Source organism: Odontesthes bonariensis, chromosome 16, assembly GCF_027942865.1.
Source record: "Odontesthes bonariensis isolate fOdoBon6 chromosome 16, fOdoBon6.hap1, whole genome shotgun sequence".
Taxonomy (NCBI): Eukaryota; Metazoa; Chordata; class Actinopteri; order Atheriniformes; family Atherinopsidae; genus Odontesthes; species Odontesthes bonariensis.
In genome coordinates, this window is record NC_134521.1 from 21,056,628 (window position 1) to 21,078,629 (window position 22,002).

Sequence of the window (22,002 nt, forward strand, 5' to 3'; positions counted from 1 at the left end):
TGTCATTTTCTTTCAACTTGTTAAAAAAATCTCAAGGCCAGTATACCACATACAAATACAAATGTCATGTAAAAACAAAAAGTGACTAGAACACCTGAAAACATTGGGCTTAACTCTTTGTGAACAAACAGATCAAGCATGTCCCCTCTCCATTTAAAGCATCCCTCCCCTCTCTTTCCTGCTTGTGCTTTTTTTTTCTTTACAACTTTTCCCCTTCTTTAAACTGTGTGCATGCTTGTGTGTCTCTCTGTGTGTGTTTTTATATGCATGTTTGCGTGTTTGTATGCGTGTGGGTGTGTTTGTGCATGAATGAGTGTACGTTTTTATGTGTGTGTGTGTGCGTTTATAATAACGAGTAACGATGCAGCACGTGTAATTTCATTGCATTTCAAACTTTCCACATCATGTGACACTATTTTGAGTCCAGGTGTGGGATGGTCAGATATTAAGAACAACGGGGAAAAACTAGGAATATTTAATCTTAGTCGACCCTCAACACGTAAATTAACTGATTTATATCCAATGTTGGTCCCTCCAGATAGCAAATTGATATTCTTTATTGGAAAGTCTCCCTATACCCAACTTCTGAAATGAATCTATCATCTCTTTGATTGCTGTTTTAGACTGCATTTGGTGAACGTGCTCATTTGTATCCAGTCTAGTTTTTAAATTTGTTGAAAGGCATGGTTTTTCTTTGGTTATAAAATAATGGTAATGGTAATAAAAAATAGAATAAGATTGAAACACTGGTTATTGCTGCCATCGTCTGCAGTGTATGGAATTTTCATGTTGGTTGGATATACAATTTAGGATACATTTTCTGTGTCATGAAATGTTCGCAAGAGTAGTAATTCAAAGATGTGAGAAATTAATCATTAGATGCAGAATATTTAATATTGTGTGGCTAATTTAACCCTCCTGCCCTCTTTTAGTTAAATGAAATAACGTTTCACTTTTTAAATATCACCTTTAATATTGATTTTACAGAGTGGCCTGTGTTGCTTGTCTTCAGTGGTCAGTGAGAGAAGACAGAGGGGGTTTATGGTGGATACTTTCTGGGGAGATTAACTCTAGGGGGTTATAAAGAGACACCCATCTTATCTTAGATATAGAACAGAGGAGCCTTATTTGTTCTTTGATGCTATATTCTGCCTTTGAATAAATATATTATCTGAGTAGTCTTCTTACTCACTTGATAAAAAAAAAATAAAAAAATCCACTACAGTAGCTATTCCAGACTAGAACCGGTTGTGTGCCGGTATTCTGTTTAAGATAAATACGTAGTTGTCTTAAATAAACCAAGGTGGGGAAATGGAGTTAAAGAATTTGGCTTGCGCCTTCAGCTTAAGTTGATTTAAGATCTACAAATTACTAGTACATAAGATCAAGAAAAGTTGTTCATGTTCAAAATATTTACAAATCAAGCTTAATAATAATATTAGTATTGGTTTTAAGGTTACATTCATGTAAAATCTAAGAGCATACAAGAGTTTGGTGGGCATAAAGTGTACATTTATAAGGTCTTTATGCAAAACTAAAGCATGAAGTTTTAATTTCAGCTTAATCAATTCTTTCGGGGAGCATAAACTATCAGAAAAACAACACAAAACGCAGTTGAAGCAGTAACCAATGTTTTAAACAATTCAAGAAAGATTAGACTTTGATCATTTTTTATTATATTTAATCCTGAGTCTCCAGGAGATCAATATGTTTTCTTTGCATGCTCACTTGTTCCAGTATTTACTCATCAAATCGAACAACTGTTCGTGTTTGAATCTTACCACAAAGCCATCTCAGTTGAGCTTATCGTGTTTTGATTTCAAATGAAGGATGGATTAAGCAGAGTCTGAAGTCTTTAAGGCTGAATGAACTCAGGCCTTGTTTGCTGGTTAACATCTTATATACACTTAGGTTATCTCCTAATACTACAATCAGACGTTAAGTCGGATTCAGGTCCATTATTTTGGAATGTTGCAAAATTAACATTATTTTATCAGGAATATATGTGAATTGGCCTATTGAAGCTTTTGAAGAGCAGAGTCTATTGTTATACACTTTCACCTTTGACTTGGGGGGGGGGGGGGGGGGGGTATTCAAATGCTATATTCTGTCTCTGCTAGAAGAATGACTTACTGTTATCTCCAAATCATTCTTTCTAAGCCTGTAGTTGTCAGAGGTCGTACCCTGTTCTCATGAGAACATACTTAGTGCCTCTGTGACTAAACTGTTCATTCATGCAGTTAATGGTGATCATTTCCTCTGTGTGGAAAATAAAATTTTGAAGTTTATTAAATGTTGACTTTAGTTTTAATCATAAGGGAACATCTATCTCTCTACACTTGTGATCAGTTCTAAACACTTTGTGGGTAACTTAGCAATCAGGTGTTTTAGGAACATGTTGCACTCTGTTTGAAAAACTTTATTTTGACTGTAGTTTATTTCTCTGCGTGTCGTTAGGAGGGGTTTTTTTTTCTTTTACATCTGCTTTTTTTTTTTCAATTTTTCAATTTTTTTTTAAACTTAAATCATTCTTAATATCAACTCTAAACATAGGAGATCTACTTCTGGGTTGTTGCACAACAGTCGTCGTAACTCTCGAAATTCCCGCCGCAGCTGATGCACTGTCTACAATGGATGAATAAGGGTTTTTTTTTTTTGTTTGTTTGTTGTTTGGACAATTGCACTGCACACCTAAAAGGTTTTGTGGAAAGATAACTCTTGACTACTTTTCTGTGTGTGTGTGCGCGCTGGAGTCTTTTGCTGCCATGAAGATTTAGTTCACATTTGAGTTAACATTGTAACAGTAAATGCAGGATGTGACTTGTACATCTAACTATCTGTTACACATATCTGATATAAATGTTTAACTGGAAATTCAGAAGATCTCAGAATAAAAGATAGAATCAGACATTGGTAGTTCTCAGGATGACAGCTGAGAACCTGACTCTGCTAGACGAGTGACTTACCGTTATCTCTAAATAATTTTTTCTAAGCCTGTAGTTGCCTGGAACATCTATCTCTTTACACTTCTGATCAGTTCTGATCACTTCGTGGGTAACTTGGTGCTCGGGTGTTTTAGGAGCGTGCTCGAACTCTGTTTGAAAACTTTATTTTGACTGTAGTTTATTTCTCTGCATGTCGTTAGGAGGGTTTTTTCTTTTACATCTGCTTTGTTTTTTTGTTTTTTTTTTGTTTTTTTTTTAAACTTAAATCATTCTTAATATCAACTCTAAACATCCCTAGGAGATCTACTTCTGGGTTGTTGCACAACAATGGATGAATAAGGTTTTTTTATTTTTATTTTTATTTTTTGTAAGCTTTTATTCACCCCGGCTTAGTTAATAGGTGTGCAGACTCCTATTTAGAAGTAGCCTACCTGAAGAAGGCTGACAAATCTGTCTGGTTTAGTATTTGCCCTGAGATGAAGTTTACCTGAGAATAGAAAACTGTCAGCACTCGTGAAAACATGTCGTTGTTTGTCTCTGGCTGTGTGTGTGTGTGTGTGATTACCTTTATTAATAATAAATTGCATTGAATACAGCAGATCATATTGAATTTGGCTAATTAAATGTTGAGTAAATTTTCTTTACACTGCTCAACTGGAGATAAATAAATCTTTTAGCAGCAAAGTAACATAAAGTATGAGGGGTAACATAAGCCAGTTTATTGAGTTATTCTTGTCTGGTGCGGATGCAGATATACTGTTGGTGTGAGGTCACATTAACATCTCTTTGTGCTTCCTGTTTCAAGGGTTTTCTTGAATAATCTTTTCTTTTTTTTTTTTCAGGTTCCCGTGGACCCCTGCTGTGGAAACTCACACCTTGATTTGCCTCAATGCGATTTGAAACGTCTGACAGTCTCGTGTAAACTTTAACATATTAGCATTTAAACTAGACACAGAGAAGCAGCATTTAGCTGTTATGCTGCAAACAAGTGGAACAAACTGCCAATGGAGATTAAACTTTCACCAAATAGAGACATTTTTATTTTTATTTTTATCCATTACCAAAACCCCCCACCCTCCTGTCATCTCATTGGTTCTTAAAGTCAGGCTGGATTCTTATCACACCTCCAACATCCCCCAAGTCACCTTACGGGATGAGACTGGAAATTCAGCCTTTTTACTGTATTCATCACTTACCCTGAAACCACCCATTTTGACAGGTTCCCGTGGACCCCTGCTGTGGAAACTCACTCCTTGATTTGCCACAATGCGATTTGAATCGTCTGACTGTCTCGTGTAAACTTTAACATATTAGCATTTAAACTATCTATAGCCTGTCTACATACTTTTTGAAACAATCAAGAATGCAGTATTTTAAATCTTGACAGTTTACCATCTTTTTATTTATAAAACACAAAGAAGCAGCATTTAGCTGTTATGCTGCAAACAAGTGGAGCAAACTGCCAGTGGAGATTAAACTCTCTCCAAATGGAGACATTTTTAAATCCAGGTTAAAAACATTACTTTTCTCATGTGTCTATGTGTGGAATCTGCACGATATATTTTAATTTATCTGGACAGTTGCTTGTTTTTAAATTAATTTAAAATTATTTTATTTGTTTCTCTTTATATTCTTTTATATATTTTAATGCTTCTTACACTCCCTGCTGAAATGCACTACAACATGCAATATTACACAATATTGTATTTTTATCTTGGGTTTCTAGGTTAGTATAGGTCTTAGATTAGCATAGGCTATTAAGTGTATTATATGTTCAGTATAGCACTAGTAATTAACGTAAAATGTATATTTTATAGTATCTATATTGACTATTTATTGTTAGCGTACTTATGTCATGAATTTCAGTGCCCGACTCTGTTGTTCTGTGTATCTGACAATGAAAGACTTTACTTGATTTGCTTTTATTTTACGTGAAGTACTTTGAATTGTTTTGTACACGAAATGTGTTATACAAATAAATTTGATTTGATTGTCAATACTGTTACTACTCAAACATATTGAACCCCCCTAACACCCACCCCTAACCCACACCACCAGCAACTTGTTATCGCTGACCCTTTGATGTGAGCTACCCCTTTGATGTGAGCTAACCCTTTGATGTGACAGGACATACGGAGGTCAAAAGGTCACCTGTCAAATGACGTTTTATTACCCCCCTCATAAATCACACTTTTATTACCCCCCATAAATCTTTTTTTGACACAAAGTATCCTATACTACTCTCTCACATGCCATGACACCAAACTTCTACTGTAGTACAAATATGGTCTGTACTCACAAAACGATGCATTTGGAAGTTTGTACATAGTCCAGGAGTTTATTATTATCAACACAAGCCTGATAGCTTTTCTGCTGCTAAAGCTGCGTCAACGTCACTTAGTGCTGGGCGGTATGACCAAAATACATATCACGGTATTTTTTCATGGTATCATGGTTTCACGGTATATCACGTTTTTTTTTTTTCATGCATAATTAGGTGTTCACAGCATTTTCTACAGATTGAGAACAGAATTAAAAATTAAAATAAAAATTCTTCAAAATAATTCCTTCGTTAATAATTGGTCACACAGAACTTTATTGTATTAATATATGACATCTTCATTGTAAACAAATTAATAACATAGCTAATTACACTGGTACCTCCGATTCTGGCTGGTCCTCATCCTCAACACGTCTCTTTTTCAATCGTGGAAAATATTTTTCTGGATTGAAGCAGCAAACATTCAGTGTAAGAGTTTAAAAAACCTCCTTTATTCGATTCACAGCTGCTAGTGTTAAGACCTCGACAATCCAACTACATTTTTTTTTTTTTTTTTTACGGCAAACTTGTGACTAGTTAACTTTATAAAGAGGGCGTAATCGCTTGTTTGCAATGGGTCGGGTCGGGACGGGACAACATTGTATTAAAAATATAAAATATTTTTATAGGACTTTTTAATGGGAGCTAATCTAAAGCCTGGTTTATAGTCGGTAACGCAAGACGCAAAGCAAGACGCAAGAAGAAACGCAAGCCCTTGCGCGGTTGCAAGCCCCCCATTGCGAGCTTGCGTGTGTCACCTCAATTTTCTAAACTTCACGCAAGAAAAGACGCAAGCCTACTACTTGAAAACGACATACTCATCGATCAAACAGTAAGCAGAGCGTTTACACACAGTGCACTTCACTCCTGCCCGAGCCGAAATCAGCCGGCCTGAAAAGCTGATTTCCCTTAAGCTATAGGCTAAACTCTGTAAATATATAACTTTAGCAACATTTGAAACATTTTCAGGCGAGAAAGTAGTCGTTTAGACCCCCAAGGTGTTGAAAATCTGACAAAATACCGGCTATTTACAAGAAGAAGAAGCATGAATCACTCGAAGAGGTCCTGGCGGTGAATTTCCTTTCATCATAGTAGGCTTGTCATTGAAAAAACCCGCTACTCCACCTACTGTCCTGGCGGTGAATCGCCATGCAGCACACGCAAGCGCCGGCAAAGCTAAATGAAGTATAAACGTCTCGAGCCATTAACATACGCGCAAGAAGAAAGCGCAAGGGCAGTTAAAAGAAGTATAACTCAGCCTTAACGCGGCGCTGAAGCTAGCAAGCTTCCATGCTTCCCAGGCATGATCTCGCTGATGGAGACACACGCGGTGTGCACGGAGGGGAGGGGCTGTGTGTGTGTGTGTGTGTAGGCTGACAGAGAGACGGAGGGAGCAGGGAAAGGAAATGCAGCTTAACTAATACCAGTATTTTTTAAATAGCGTTAAAAATAGACAGTAAACATGCGTGTATAGAAGCGCAACACTGAAAAGTAATCAAATACACCGGTATGGCGGTATATTAAAAATTCATATCATAACGAAATTATAAACCGGTATTCGGTGTGAACCGGTATACCGCCCAGCACTAACGTCACTTCCTTGATCTAGGAGCTTTAATAGAGAGGGTTGATCTACTACTGTAGACAACAAAGTATATGCTATATTCTACATGCATTTTTATGTTGTAGAGTTGTGAATTTATTTTATCAATGGAGAAATTGAGTAGCCTTGCCTTGTTGTCTACAGTAGTAGATCAACCCTCATCTTACATTGAAGCTCCCAGATCAAGGAAGTGACATCGACGCAGCTTTAGCAGCAGAGAAGCTATTAGGCTTGTGTTGATAATAATTTTGTGAGTACAGACCATATTTGTACTACTGTAGAAGTTTGGTGTCATGGCATGTGATTTTAGTGTGGTAATTTTGGAGATACTGCCAGTGTCCGTTAGCGCTTGTACTAAGCTATTCGGGATAACTCAGTAACTCAGCTGATGTTCAGCCAATATCGGAAAAACTTCGGGTGGGCTACTTGGCTGGATGTCACGGTTCAAATGACCCTAGGGTGAATCTACTCCGAAACACTTTCTAAGGCTGCATCGAACGGTAACGTTGTGTCCGCTGCCATGTTGGATTAACACTCTACAAGCTTCGGTGTAGCGCATAGATGTCGTCATTCCCCCCCCACTGTACAACACTCGCGTTACAGTAAATGAGGTGTCCACTTGCATACCTCATGCTATTTACCGTTACATTAGCGACAGTGACTGAGCTATTAGCTGCAGAGCTAACGACACAGATAGACTGACCGTTTTGACTCTGGAACCATGAATGAATCATTATCCTGATGAAATGCACTGAATTTGCGGATTCATTCTTCTTCAGGAAGCTTGAAGTAGGGGGTTTTGGTCTAAAATGAGCGAGCTAACCATCTCATGGGCATGCAAACACCTCCAACAGCCCAGTTGGCAGAGATAAGAGCTTGCTAACATGACACACGCATACCTGATGCTATTAGCCGCATAGCAAACGATACAGACACTTTCTTGTGGTAACAAGCTATGTAACTATACTGTAGATACAGGAAAAAAACACAATTATAGAGCGTTAAATTACTTTCTTGTCAGAGGTCTGTAGTAGGGCCAAAGAGAGTTGGTACTGATCCAGGGTTAATTTTCAGACGTTCGGCAAGGCCAGCTCGGTATTGGCCGAAGTTCTGGAAACATTCGTCGGTGAAATGTTTGGCGCACATATACACAAATCGCTTCGGTTCTGTCGTCACTTTCCCAGAAAAAAACAAAATCTGTCCACTGGCTCTTTAGAGGTTCTGATGCAGGAGCTCTAAACAGATTTTTTACATCCATGTACAGAGCAATGAGCTGGCCAAAGAGCTGTGGGCGGGGAAAGGCAGTTTTGGTATAGCCATTTATGGGCTCTTGGGGGAAATAACCTCGACGTCATATGAGGCGCCACGTCATAAGCGGCGGCTTTCCCGATCAGGCCATCTGCATGGTCACATTACCAAAGGCGGAGAATAATTTCCAGTGCATGGTTTAGGTCTATCGTCATTTTTAGCCACTGGGGGACCGCAGGCAGGCTAGGGGAACTCATATTAATGTTAAACCACCTTAAAAAGTAAAAATTTCATGCCATGGCTCCTTTAAGACAGCCATAACAGCCTGAAGGATTATTATAACTGCTTGTACCTGGGCATCAGCCAGTCTCTTGGCCTTACTCTATCTCCAGACCTCATTGATCCTCAGGGAAGTTTCTTTAAGCTGTTCGCCCTAATTGAATATGCACTCTTTAATTCAATTCAATTCAATTTAAAAACGTTATTTGTCCCCAGGGGGCAATTAAAGACTAGATTAATGACAGTTTAAAACAGAACTGAAGAGACTTTTGTTCACATCGGCCTTTAACTGTATTTAACACTCTAAGTGGTTTTATTGTTTCATATCTTACTCTTTAAGGTACTCATTTTCATTAGGTATTACTTGGTGTTGTCTTTTTTGGATTTACTTAATACCGATCTATCTTTTATAATGTTTTAGTTATATTTTCCCATTTGTGTTATGTTCTGTACAGCACTTGGGCAAATCCAGAGCATAAATTTGTACAGGTGTCGTTTCATCTTTAGTTTTTCGGAGATTTATTCGAAGGAAATCGTATCCTCCGTGAGACCTGATGTCTATCCCAGCTGCCATCGGGGTACATCCTGGACAGGTCGCCACTCCATTACAGGGCACTTACTTAATCGGTGAGTTTTAATTTTTACCAAAAAACAAATGAGACTGCAGTGGTATTAAATGTTTCTTCCCTGACTTTCATTTGAGACATGACTACTGGGGACAGGAATTATTCAGCGAGACACCCCGAGGTGAGCTCCCAGAAACTCCATGAAAAATCTTTCCATTTAACACGGATCTAATTTTGGTTTTAAGGTGTCTTGTGTTTGTTAAACCTAAAATCTTTGAACCCAAAGCTCCCTGCAGGGAACCGCACCTTGGCTGTTTACAGTTCAGTATTCATGCACAGCTTTTGTTCAAATTCAGCAGCTGTTTATTCACTCTATCAATATTTAAACTAAAACCTTTAGGGAACACAGCGACACACAGGGACAGAGGGTTTAGTTGTAATTAATTGATTCATTTTTACTGGTGATGTGTGTGCTCCATCACTGCTGCAAAAACACAACCTTCTGCTATTTGTTACGAACTGCTTAAACTTTTTGCCCGTCTTATTGTGGTTTGAGCTTCTTTAATCATGTTGGGATCAGACTTTCTTTGTCAATATGAACGCTACACAAAACCATCGATGTCTCGGCTCGGACTGCATCTATATTCCTGAGAGTCTGAGTCGACTGGACTTTTGTTGAGACATTCGTATCTTGTGAGTTGCTGGAGCTACATGTTTGTCTCTAACCCACCAACCCGTCCTGTGGGCCAACTTGTGAAATGTTTTAATCATAAGATTCAAGGTGCAAATGGTTGCGAATACTGCCTGTGGGGGAGTCATTGTAAGCGTCCAGAGGGTGATACCTGATACCACCTCCTCTGTTTAAAGTTGTTTTTTCCATTTTAACCAAGATGGCTTTTTCTTCTTTTTTCCCTATTTCCCTGCTTTGTACTTTGCTTTCATTGAGGAAGATGGAGGTCTCAACAGTAAGGTATACTAGAATCCTACACACACAGATCAATACCTGCTCTTTGACTCAATCCAAACTGGTCATCACCAGAAATCTACACCATTGAGCTGAAAATTTCCCAGTTAGGCTGAGGGAAGGAAAAAATAGACACAAAAACATCAAGAAAGGCCTTTAAGTCTGCAAATAAGTCGTATGATAGGAAAATAGCAGGCGTAGCGGGTGAGAGTTATAAAGACTATTATCCAAACCTAACATCCTGCTGCATTTCAAACACAACAACATCCCCCAAAAAGAAACTGATTACCCTGAGGATAAAATACCCAAACACAAGCTGAGCAGAGAGGGGAGATTGGTCATACCTCCACTTCGACTGATTGGCCGTCTTTCAATCAGAGGATGGCTGCTTCAATTACCAACTTCACATTTCGAGGTATCTGTACCCAGGCGCGTCATTTCCGCCGGGGACGGTGGGGACGCTTCCCCGGCACTTTGTCTGATGAGCAGATTTATCCCCACCACTTTAAAAAAGTAGAGAAACTGCAAACGCCGCTTTTGCTAAAAACTATAATTTTATATCATGGCATTCTCCTAACCAAAGACTATCTGATCCACTCTGCTTTCACTGTCCTTGTATGAATGCGCTTGCGATCAGCCCCCACTGCTGAATCCGCTCTGCTCCCACACTGCGCTTGCGGTCTGGAGTCTGTTATAGTGTAACGAGCGATGAAAGACGTCGCTGGTGTTGCAGGTGAAGATTCGTCAGTGTTTATGATGCATATCAGGCGAGAGACAATGAATGAAAACTTATTTCACAGAGGGGTTGCTGCTCGTTCACTCTTGACCGTCGTTTCATTGCCTGGCAATGTTTGAAAACTTTGTCAGGGCAAGGGCTGTTAGTAGCCAGGCTACGTCTCCTGATGCGCTCATGCTTGGTCGAGGTTTGTCTGAGATTTGTTGGTGTGTCAAGGGCTGTGCAATAACCGAAAACATGTCTTGTACTAAAATGCGGATTTTGAAATACGAATAGGGCCTAGTCTTAAGTTTGTCCCAACCCAGGATGTTTCACTGCGGTCAGGCCATCTGCGCTTCGGAGAGGCACGGTCGTGCTAGCTACACTTGAAAATTGAGTTCCCGTTTACATCGCGTAAAGCATGTGAGCGGTTTTATGGTGCATTCAAGTGCAACCCGTAAACTCAGAAATCTATATCGAAGTTGACAGTTCAGTGTAGGCATTAGGATGGAAAATAAATTATAGTTTGAGTTGTGTAACGGCATCATATATAGTTCTGTTAAATCATTTTTAAATATGTTGAGTTTTAAATTAGTTAAATTTGATTGCTACATCAGATTTATCAATATTAAGTTTCTTTGGGAATCTGAGAAGACATTTTATTAAAATTCTCAACAAAATCTTCCATGCAAGTGGCCACTATGATAGGGTGTATTTTTTGCTGCTCACTGTGAGGTGTTGTGGTGATAATTTAAGTTTGGTTCTGTCTCTTCCCTGTTTGGCTGTAGTGCACTGATGAGAGGTGCAAACAAGGTAGAGATGACCAGTTGATTTGGGCTGGTGCAGGTAGGGCTGGATGTCCAATAAGGAATATGGTCACACACACACACATACAAGGACATCAAGCAAGTAAAAGGCAAAAATTTTGAAATGAAACCACATTATGCAAAAGGAAAGAAGAAGAGTGATATAAAGAGATGGGGGGATTTCAGCATTAGATTATTAGAAAATGATGCAGTGAAATAACTTGAAAATCACCACAGAGGTAGCTGGGGACATGTAGAACAAGAATCTGGAGGAGTTTGCAGAAAAGAATAAAAAAAAAATTATGAATATTTTAATCTAGCCATATACGTCATGCATTGGGTATGATTTCAGCATCAGATTATTAAACAATGATACAGTGAAATAACTTGAAAATCACAACAAAGGTAGCTGGGGACATGTAGAACAAGAATCAGATGGAGTTTGCAGAAAACAATTTGAATTTGTGTTTTTATGAATATTTTAATCTGGCCATATACATCGTGCATTGGGCTCAAACGCTTTACCGTACGACGCGATTCAAGTGTAGATCGCGCGACCGTGCCTCTCTGAAGCGCAGATGGCGTGACCGCAATGATGTTTCCAACGGCCTAAACAAGACCGCGCAGATGGCTTTTAACTTTTAATATGGGGACAATATCGCGTCAATACGCATCATCTAATGCAATGCCTATTATTTATCATGAAACCTCAATTCGGAAGTAATGGGCCTAGCTTGTACCCAGCACTTTTCAAACCTTACTCAGGTTTATGGTAATTGTCCCCAGCACTTCTGAAATCAAACTGACGCCCATGTCTGTACCCAACACGGGCCCCCCAATGTGTTCCTGACTTGATGAAAGTGTCTGCGAAATGAGTGTAATGTGATGAATACTAGTGAGAAGTGCACAGATCTGTATATGGGAGAAGTTAAACGACCACTTAAAAAGTTCCTTTATGATAAACTCTGCTCATTAGTTAGCCTCCTGCTTTATTTTGTACGAACTTGTTCATTTGTGCGTTCTGTTTCTTTTCTCTTCCCGCCCTTGTCTCACACCAGGGGGTCCAGTAGGACAGTCATTTTTGAACAGGAACATTCACAACTGAGTGAAAAGATCAAAAAGTATCTCAGCAGCAGCCCTGGTAAGACCTGTTTGAATTCTCAGAATACCGAAAAGCTCTTTTTGTAAAACATTTATTGAACAACTGCGGTTTCAGTGTTGCAGACGGAGCTCAGTGTGTAGTCACATTCATATTGTCGTCTTTTGCAGTATGTATTAAATGTTTGTGCCATCTTTAATCAATGTTTTTCAAGGAGGTCAAGGGGAGGACTTCGGGCAAATTTGATTGGAGGTTAATCTTTTTTGACTATTCAGCCGTACCCCAGTTTTCAGTTAATAATCATGACTATTGTATGTAGTTCATTTATTATTACTTGTCACCAAGTCAGTTTGTTGTCATACTTCCTTGTTTGCTGATTCTTTGTAATCAGAAGTCTTGTTTTTGTTTGTTTGATTTTTGCCAGTTGATTTTATTTTGGTTTTAAAAATGACTTTAAGAGTCCATATACCTTTTATCTACAAAATGGATGAGTTAGAATCGACACACCTTAAAACCATGTAGTGCAGACACGTCTATCTGCAAAACCCCTAAAGTCTTGCAGAAAAAACCTTTGTCAGTGGGGCTACATCAATCAATCAATCAATCTTTATTTATATAGCGCATTTCATACCACAAGCAACTCAATGTGCTTTACATAAAGACATACAGAAATAAAAATATAAAAAATACAACACAGAAATACAGGTAAATAAAAACATCAATCAGGTAATTTTAGCTAACAGTAAGATTGGTATAGCTATAACAGAGCAAACGTAAATTTAGCTAATAGTAGAATTGGTGTAACTATAACAGACAGGTAAATAAAAACATCAATCGGGTAATTTTAGCTTACAGTAAGATTGGTATAACTATAACAGAAATACAGAACAGAGCAAAAGTAAATTTAGTTAATAGTAGGATTGGTATAACTATAACAGGTAATTTGAGTAAACATGGCACTGAAAGGATCGGATAATTGGCAAAATTACAATAAGATTGAGTTATTAAATTCATGTAGACACCTTAATCTGACAAGAAATTCGATCGGATTAAGACCCCGAGATAACTTGGTTGAAAGTCGAATTAAACGTGCTTGTAGACGGGTGAAGCACGTGGTGAATTAAGGCCTTGGTATGCTTCTCCGTTGCTATCCGTCAATCCGACTCTTTGGTCACAACCTTTCGAAGTTCTCCATCGGGATGTCGGATACGCAAGGCAATTCACCTCCCGATACGTTAGACGACCTAATCTCGCGACGTCTATCGTGAAAGTCGTTGCTTGATTGTTTACCTTCCGGCTCCGTTCCTCTCCTCACAGTGAACGACGGCGACCGAGAGAGAAAGACTGTTGTTGGAGTTGGAGCTTGTTGAAATTGAAATGCAAATAATTTTGACCAAATGTTGACCGGCACACAGTACTCTTTCAAAAATGGTGGTGTTGTTCTGAGAGGAAGGAGCTAAACCAGAAAAATGATTCCGGAAAGGATGTTGTTAGCCAACCAATCACAATCCTTGCGGTCTCTGCGAGTCTCCGTCGCCTCGAGTTTTGGCTGATGCACGCAAGCGACGGAGAGCGTCTCCGGGAGGGTCTCCGTAGACGACCATAAATCAGGCTTTAAACTTTGCGTTCTGCGCATGCTCGAGATTTTTTCCCGGGAGCGTGAACCGGAAGTCGGAAGAGACGAAACAAAGAAAGAGACGAAACAAAAGAAACAAACAACGCGATGGAGAATGCGCCGTTGTGCATCGCGTTTGTGCAATAAGCATGCTCATCACACACGAAATGTAGAGGGACGTCGCTTCACCTTGCTCTTTATTTGCCATTTTCTCGAATGCCTGAGTTTGTTGTTGTAGAGGTCAACCAGAAGTGGCTCTATTAGCAATAGTTGAAATTGGTACAGCGCCACCTATCGTATCGGAGTATGACATGCTTTGTGCCTATGATTCGATTCATTCACCGCCATATATCCAAGGATAATTACCCTTGCTCAAATAAGGAGCAACTCAGTCTTCTTGTAATTTAGCCAATAATCCGATCCTTTCAGGGCCATGCAACCCCACTGATTGACTAAGATTGGATTAAACTGGTACTTTGCCAACAAGCGGAAAATTAAATAAATTAATAAAAAAACATTAAAAACTAATTTTAATTAAACATGGACAGATTGCCTAGAATTAAATAGCATTTTGAAATATCTTTACACCATATTTAAACACGATTCAATGCAATTTTAAAAATGAAATGATTGTCATCACGCAGGAAGAGCTTTTGTTTTAATCAGGTCACAGGCCAACTTTCACAAAAACCCACTCTATGTACACAAATATATATTTATACATGAGATACTAAGTCTATTTTCCTTTGTTTTATGGGCATATCGGCAGTCATAATGTTTTAGGTTTACAATATTCATTGAACACAAGGAGTGTTATCTGTCTCTGATGTCCAATTCTTCTTCAAACATCCACAAGCTCAGCAGGTTATGCTTTGATCTATTCTCTGTTTAAGCAAGAGATTTTTGATTTTCCTTCCTCGCTTACACATTAATTCATAATGATTGTGAATTTGGACAGAAATGATGAGTAACTTTATATGTAACTATTTAAAATCAGCAGATGGTTATATCAGTTGTGACTGCCGAGTCACCGCAAGAGGGAATGTATTAACTGGCTCATACAGTGAGTTAATCGTGATTGATTAAAATGGCATGTGTCCAGGTTTAAGGACCCCCCCCCCAAAAAAAAAGTAATCTGACTGCTGGTAGATATTCCCCCCAGTTAAAGGAGATATCTGCAGCACGGCAGTCACACTCTTTCCACTATACCTGGTGCAGTGATAAAAAAAATGTCTTACTGCAAGAGATAAAATCATTAAGAATTTATTTGACGAACGCTTCATTAATCCCAAGGGAAATTGTTGCAGTGTAAAGGAAGGAATCTATTATTTATAATAAAAAAAAAAACTTAAAAAAGAACAAATAAAGAAGCAGGTAGATCATACATTTCACCCTAAAGGAGTCTCCTCCCCTGGTAGATGGACTCATTATAAACAGTTATTGCAGTGAGCAGGAATACCCTTCTGTACCTTCAGTATTTTTGTTAAAGGGATAATCCGGAGTAAAATGCACTTTGATCAATTTACGGGATGTTGGGAGTGCATACATTGAGTTGACATCAAAATCATGTCATTCGGATGTGTTTTGAGAATTTCGATTTGACCGTTTTTAGCCAAAAGTCGTTAGCCTGGAAGTCAGAGGGGCATATCATGTCACCGCTCCAAAACGCTATTTTTATACCTCTTCTACAGCTCCAAACAACATAACACTTACGTGGTAGTGAGTAGAGGGTCCCTAAAGCCAAACCGAAGTGTCCCGAGGTCTTCATGTGGTCGGATATAGAGTCCAGAATGAATTTAATCAAGCCAGTACCTTTCCGGAAATGTTGCTGCTGCAGCTGCCGCTACAGACCGTGGTGAAGTTGGTTTGATATTGGTTTGAAAAAAAAGACACCTTATTTCCTTATTGTGAATATCTGTCGAATATCAGAAGAAGTGAAGCTGGTGAATTGCAGCTTTCCTGTGGAGACCTTAAGACTTTGTGTTTGTTTTGTTTTCAACAGACTTTTAACTTTTTCTTGCTTCTCAGTTAAACGCTTAAAGCGATGAAGAGTGAAGATGAGATTAGATAAAAAGATTATCTTGGTGAGTATGTGAGGGTTCGCAGAGGTAAGTGATTTATTTAAATTTTTCTTTTCTTCATTAGATATCTTTGCTGCCTATGTGCTGCAGAAGTTTTCCAAGCGATTTCAAAGTTGTAGACAGTTAGTTGTGGCGTGCTCCCGTGATCTCATTTGTTTGGTGTGTAAAAAACACATTCTTTCTTTATTGCTGTTTTTTCAGCCCACAACACTACAGTTTAAAAAATGCAGCTGTGGCTAAAAGCTGTTTATCGGCCAACTTCACTGTTGTTAGGAATTTCCACCAGGTGCATGGTGGGAAATAATCCCAGAAAATTGCAAATGGTGACCCTGCAAGATCTCAAGTCTGTGACTTAAAACTCGGTGACATTGCCTTTAGATGTGAGAGGGTGTCAGGAGTTAGTCTTGTTGCCTTGTGTACAGGAGGCTTTAGAAATAACTAGATTTCTGGAGTTTTTAGTCTCACACGTCTCATCTCCAGTCAAATGGTTTCTGGGTTCAGTTTCTGTAGGGATGGGAATTGATAAGATTTTTACGATTCCAATTCCATTTTCGATTCTGCTCAACGATTCTGTTCTTTATCGGTTCCCTTATCGATTCTCATTTGGAGAAAAAGGACAACAAACCGGTCGATTAGCATCAACTTTGTTTCGTTTAGAAGTAACACGAGTCATGACCTTACAAACCCAACAACGGTGAGGTCCACATTGGTCTATCATGGCCTGGGTAATTTAACTCTTCCCTGCACTGGTGAAAGGAGAAGCTGGAGGTAGACGTGAACTGGGGGTAGTACCACCAGCCTCTGGCTCTGAGCCAGTCAGGCTCTGTCTCTCATGATTTCATCTAAATGTAATGCCTGAGAAGGCATTCATTTAACCTTAACCGTTATAGCAGGTTTTACAATGAGGCAAATGGCGCTAACATGATAGGTAGTGTTAGTTAGTTAGATAGTTAGTTACCTGCAGTGTTAGCCGAGGACATGCTAACGTTGCTGGGTTCAGATTCACCAACGTTAGTCCGGAACAGATCGAAAACGCAACATTCATTTATAGCTATTGCATGTTGGTAGTATTTCCTCCCTTTGGTGAAATAATCTCTTTGCAAGTTGCCCTGTTGTCGTCTTTTTTAGGGATGTGTAATCAAACTTTTGAGCGTTTGTACCGCTTGGGCGCCATGTTTACTGTTGACTGCTGGCTGCACTGGACTCGCCACGCAACTTTAAGTTGGGACATCATTCGCGCCCACTGGAATCGATAAGGGAATCGTTTGCAAAATCGCCAAACGATTCCTAGGAATTGAAATTCCCATCCCTAAGTTTCTGGCATTAATTGGTGTAGTAAGACTGAACGTGGACTCCATAAGTTGCAGGTATACGGCGCGTTAACCATATGCTGTGACTGTCAAGCAGTCATAAGTGCCTGTTTCTTCAGCCTAATCAAAGTGTGCAAACATTCACCTACTTCCTTGAATTATCTCAAATGTATATAGAAAACTCAGCACCATATGTCAAGTACTGGAAGTACTGCGATTGACCCACGTGTCTGCAATTCATTTCAGCAAGAGCTGATAATACCTCCTGCCAGAAGAGATTGAGAAAGTCATCAACAAACAGGACAACAATGCTCATTATTATTCATTGAAACGGGCATTTAGATGTGCGAAAAAATGTGGCGCCTATCAATTTTTGACCACTGCGAAGCTGCCAAGAGCTAATGAAGAACCCAGACGAGGAGCGGAGAAAAGCGACCGATGCTGGAGTGATGTTTATTATCGCCTGTGATCCTGTTGACTGCAGCCTTAACCTCTGGCCTCACTCTGTTTGCATCTCTACAGTCAGCACAGAATTCAGTCAAGCTCTAAGCTAATACATTTTATGCCTGTTCCCAAATTAGTGTTCTTTTTGCTCTTCAGTAACCCCACTTCCTGTTTTTGTAGAGTTTATTCTTTTGAGTTTCTCCTGTGCGACCTGGTCTTCGGTTATTGATTCATTCATTTTGTAATGACTGTATATATCCTCCTGCTTTGTGTTTTCTCCTTGCCAGTTCATTGAGTGTCTCCAGCTGTCACCTGTTCATAATTGTCTGTGTTTCCAGGTAAATCAGTCCGTTAATTCATCTGCTCAGTTAGTCCGCCGGTACGTTTTTGTCAGTGCTTCTATTGCTTTGTATCTTCGGTTTTCTGTCCTGACTTGGCAGTGCCTTTTGTTTAGTTCAAATCAATTTTCTTCACCTTACTACCTGTCCTTAGTTCCTCTCTTCCTGGTAGTCAGATTCTGATATTTGTGACTCGTAATTTTTTGGCACCTTTCAGTCTTTAGATGCTAACTTCAGAGTTTAAGAGTCACCAGTTAAGTAAATATGCAACAATCTAAAAAGTGTGGTCATTGGTAACATTAGAGGAAGAATCCAAGGAGACATAAAAGATGTACAGAATTATAACTTTACCTGTAACATCGTTGTTCCTTTAGAGAATTATTACCAAATGTCCTTCCCCCTCTTTTATCCACAACACTTGCTTCGGGCTCTTTGCAAAGATTCTCCACCCACCCCCTCATAGATTATTCTCGGGGAATTATCTGAGGGACATCGTTTCTATTTTTGGCCCTTTAAGAGGACATGATTAAAAAAGCAGCCTGATAAGCTCGCCTGAATGGGTAAATGGCAGGTGATTTTTTTTTTTTTTTCTTTTTTCTGCAATTTGAAGAAAAATGCATGTTGTGTAAGAGCAGGACACAACATTTCTAACTTCTAAACAAGGAATCAAGCTCACTGGTTATTCCTACAGGTCGACTTCGATGGAATACCTGACGGTAAAAGCAGTGTGTCTGTCCTTGGGGTTTCATTGGACTTTTTTTGCTTCTGACGCAGGTCTGCTGCTGTTATGTCAAGCAGGAAACTGCCCGGATGGCCAGAATGTGGAGAGGTTCGTATTTGTGGGCCATGGGGAGCCGACAAGAGAAGCCTTCTCTTTCACTCTTTGAAAAGTTACCAGCTCTGGGTTTCTTCAACCCTTGAATAATTGAAGACTTTCACTTCCCTGTTGTGTGTTTGTAAGTGTGTGCATGTGAGCTGTCTTAACACAGGCACTGTCTGTCTGACCTTGTGGCTTAAAAAACATTCAGATACTCAACATGCCTTCAGGCGAACTGAGCCCAGATGCGCATGGCATTAACAAGCTTTCTGAAAATAGGATGTGGATTGTAAACCAATGAGGCAACAGTCCTTCTGTTTTTTCTTTTTATGTGGTTTAAATCTGTCATGTCATTATTCAGGGACTTATTCCACACTCAGATCAGAAATCATTGTGAAGGCTTCATCACAGCAGAGTGGGTTCTGCTGTGTTTAAGTGCTCAAATGCATTTTGTAAATGTGTTTGCATTTAAAGTGGAGCTGAAAATAATTCAGCTCTGAGCTAAACTATGCCGTGCATCAGCTTGATTATTTGTTTTGATCTTTGAGCTAAAGTTTGCCTTTACATTAAATTTAGCTGATCCTATATATGTTGTCAAATTTAGGCCACTTAACGCCATCAGGGCTAAGTTATCAGAATAGCGGCATAACAGTAAATCAAGTTACAGTTTTTTGTTTTTTTTTAAAGTTTAGGAAGTTTCCTAGCTTCGAACAAAAGCTCAGATCTGTAATCTAACTTGTTTGGACCATACAAAGGTCCAAAGAAACAACTTTCAATGATTTTTCCTGAAAAAGAAAATATGAACAACTCTAAATGCAACAAAACAAGAGGCTAGAGTCCTGTTTCCCAGTGTGTTCCATCAGCTTCCTTTTAATGACACTTTTCATGGTTTGGGAACTGAGGATAATAATTGTTGTAGTTTTTCAGAGGACATGGCTTTTTGTGTATGCTTTTCTGTCTTTTGGTTTCTTAGTCTTTGCTCTGGTTTATTTATTTCTCTGTGCCTTGGTTTGGTCTTGTTCTGTGTTCCTGTTTGGTATTTTTATGGAGTTTTATTCCATGTGTTCTGTTTTAGTTTTCAGTCTTCTGTGTTAGATTCTGCTGTATCCCTGTTCCTTGTCATTACCCCTACATGTCCTCAGTTGTCTTGTTCTTGTCCCCTTCTCTCATTTTCTCTCCGTTTCCTGTTAATCACTCACCTGTTATTGCGTCAACCCTGGCAGTATTTATAACTCTCCAGCTACATCTGTCACTTGCCAGATCATTGACGCTGCTGTGGATGTTGTTGCCGTCCTCCACGTTTTCTTTGTCATTTCGTCAGTCCCTCCTATCCATCGTCCTGCTGAAATAAACGAGGACCTCCCGGGGAAAGACGTCACCTTGATGGTAGCATATGTCACTCCAAAAACTCCAACATCCACCTCTGCATCAATGGTCCCTTCACACATGTGAAGTCATCGATGCCGTGGACACTGATGCACCCCCATACCATCACAGACGCTGGCTTTTGCACCTTTCTCTGATAACAGCCTGGATGCTCTTTCTCATCTTTGTAGAAGCAGACGTCAGTTTTTCCCAAAAGCAGCTGGAACGTGGACTCATCTGACCACAGGAAGCGTGTCCACTGTCTTTCTGTCCATCTGAGATGAGCTCGTGTTCGGAGAAAGTATCAATTCAAGCCTGCTACACATGTACTGTAGCATTAGCAGGATGTGCTACAGTAATAGTTGTCATAACTGTCAGCAGTTACGTGGCTTACATTAAATACTTTTCATGATTTAGTTATTTGAGTTACTTGATTACTTCAGCCCAATCACAAAGAACTGTTACACATGAAGTCTTGATCGCTGGTTTTTTTTTCTCTACTGTTTCTCATTCTCTCCCAGGCTCATCTGTACGTAATGGTTTCCTGGTGGGGCTGTGTGTGGGATTCATTTGCCAGAGGAGGCAAACTGCTGTCCAGGGAGTTACCCGCCGGGGCCCAGCGGGACACTGGCCCCTCGGTGGGGCGATGGATGTTGCATAACAGCAGGAGACGTAACCTCAAAGGAATGCGGGAAATGAGGGTGGGAGATCAGAGCCTGGAGTTCTCAGGGTCAGCGGATACCAACCTGAGAAAAAAATCTGTTACACATTGTGCTGTGATGTGCAGACTATGAGATGACTAAATACATTTATTTTGTGTATTGTGCAAAATTTTCTTTATTGCTTTGTCAACAAAAGGCTCTATCATTTCCGATTTTCTGAAAGCTGTGTCGGCGATATTTTGCTGAATGTCAACCCCACTGCAGCCTCTGAAATACCACCCACGTCTTTTAAAGGTTTAGAAATGCTAATAGAAGTGATGTGTTTGCTGACAGCTGTTACAGGCAGCTAAGGAACCAGCCAACTGCAGAGTGAGCACAAAAATCCTCCTTTAAAGAAGGGCTACCACTTCATTGAGAAATAATATCTAAACTCATTTACGCTGGCATCTTTTTCATCTTCAGTTCTGCCTATTTCTTGTGCCTCTTGGTGATGGCAACAAGCTGGCGAGTCCTCAGCTTTTTTTTTTTTTTTTTTGTCTCTGTAGTAAACAAAATGTTTGCAAACTACTTTTCCCAAGGGTCATCCTTTCGCTTTTTCACAGTTTCCTCCATGTCACAATGACCCAATCTTTATGCAAACTTACCAGCCGGGAAAGGTGGTGTTTGAAGTTCAGGCAGATTGTTCGGGGTTATCTGAAGTACTTAAGAGTAAAAGGTCACCTGCAGTAGGCAGAAGTCAGAGCAAGTTCTCCCAGGGGAGCAAACAGCAACTGAGAGCAGGGACAAAAGATGAGCGAATTGTCACCATCTAAGATAATTCAATCC

At 39.6% G+C, this 22,002-nt stretch overlaps 1 long non-coding RNA gene across 1 annotated transcript; it reads left to right on the forward strand.

Moving 5' to 3' along the window:
* Window positions 1–18,818: 18,818 nt before the first annotated feature.
* On the forward strand, window positions 18,819–21,304 carry LOC142402104 (uncharacterized). The gene is made up of 3 exons (XR_012773288.1): window positions 18,819–18,904; window positions 19,108–19,162; window positions 21,037–21,304. It is a non-coding gene; the product is annotated as an uncharacterized LOC142402104 (long non-coding RNA).
* The last annotated feature ends 698 nt before the right edge of the window (window positions 21,305–22,002 follow it).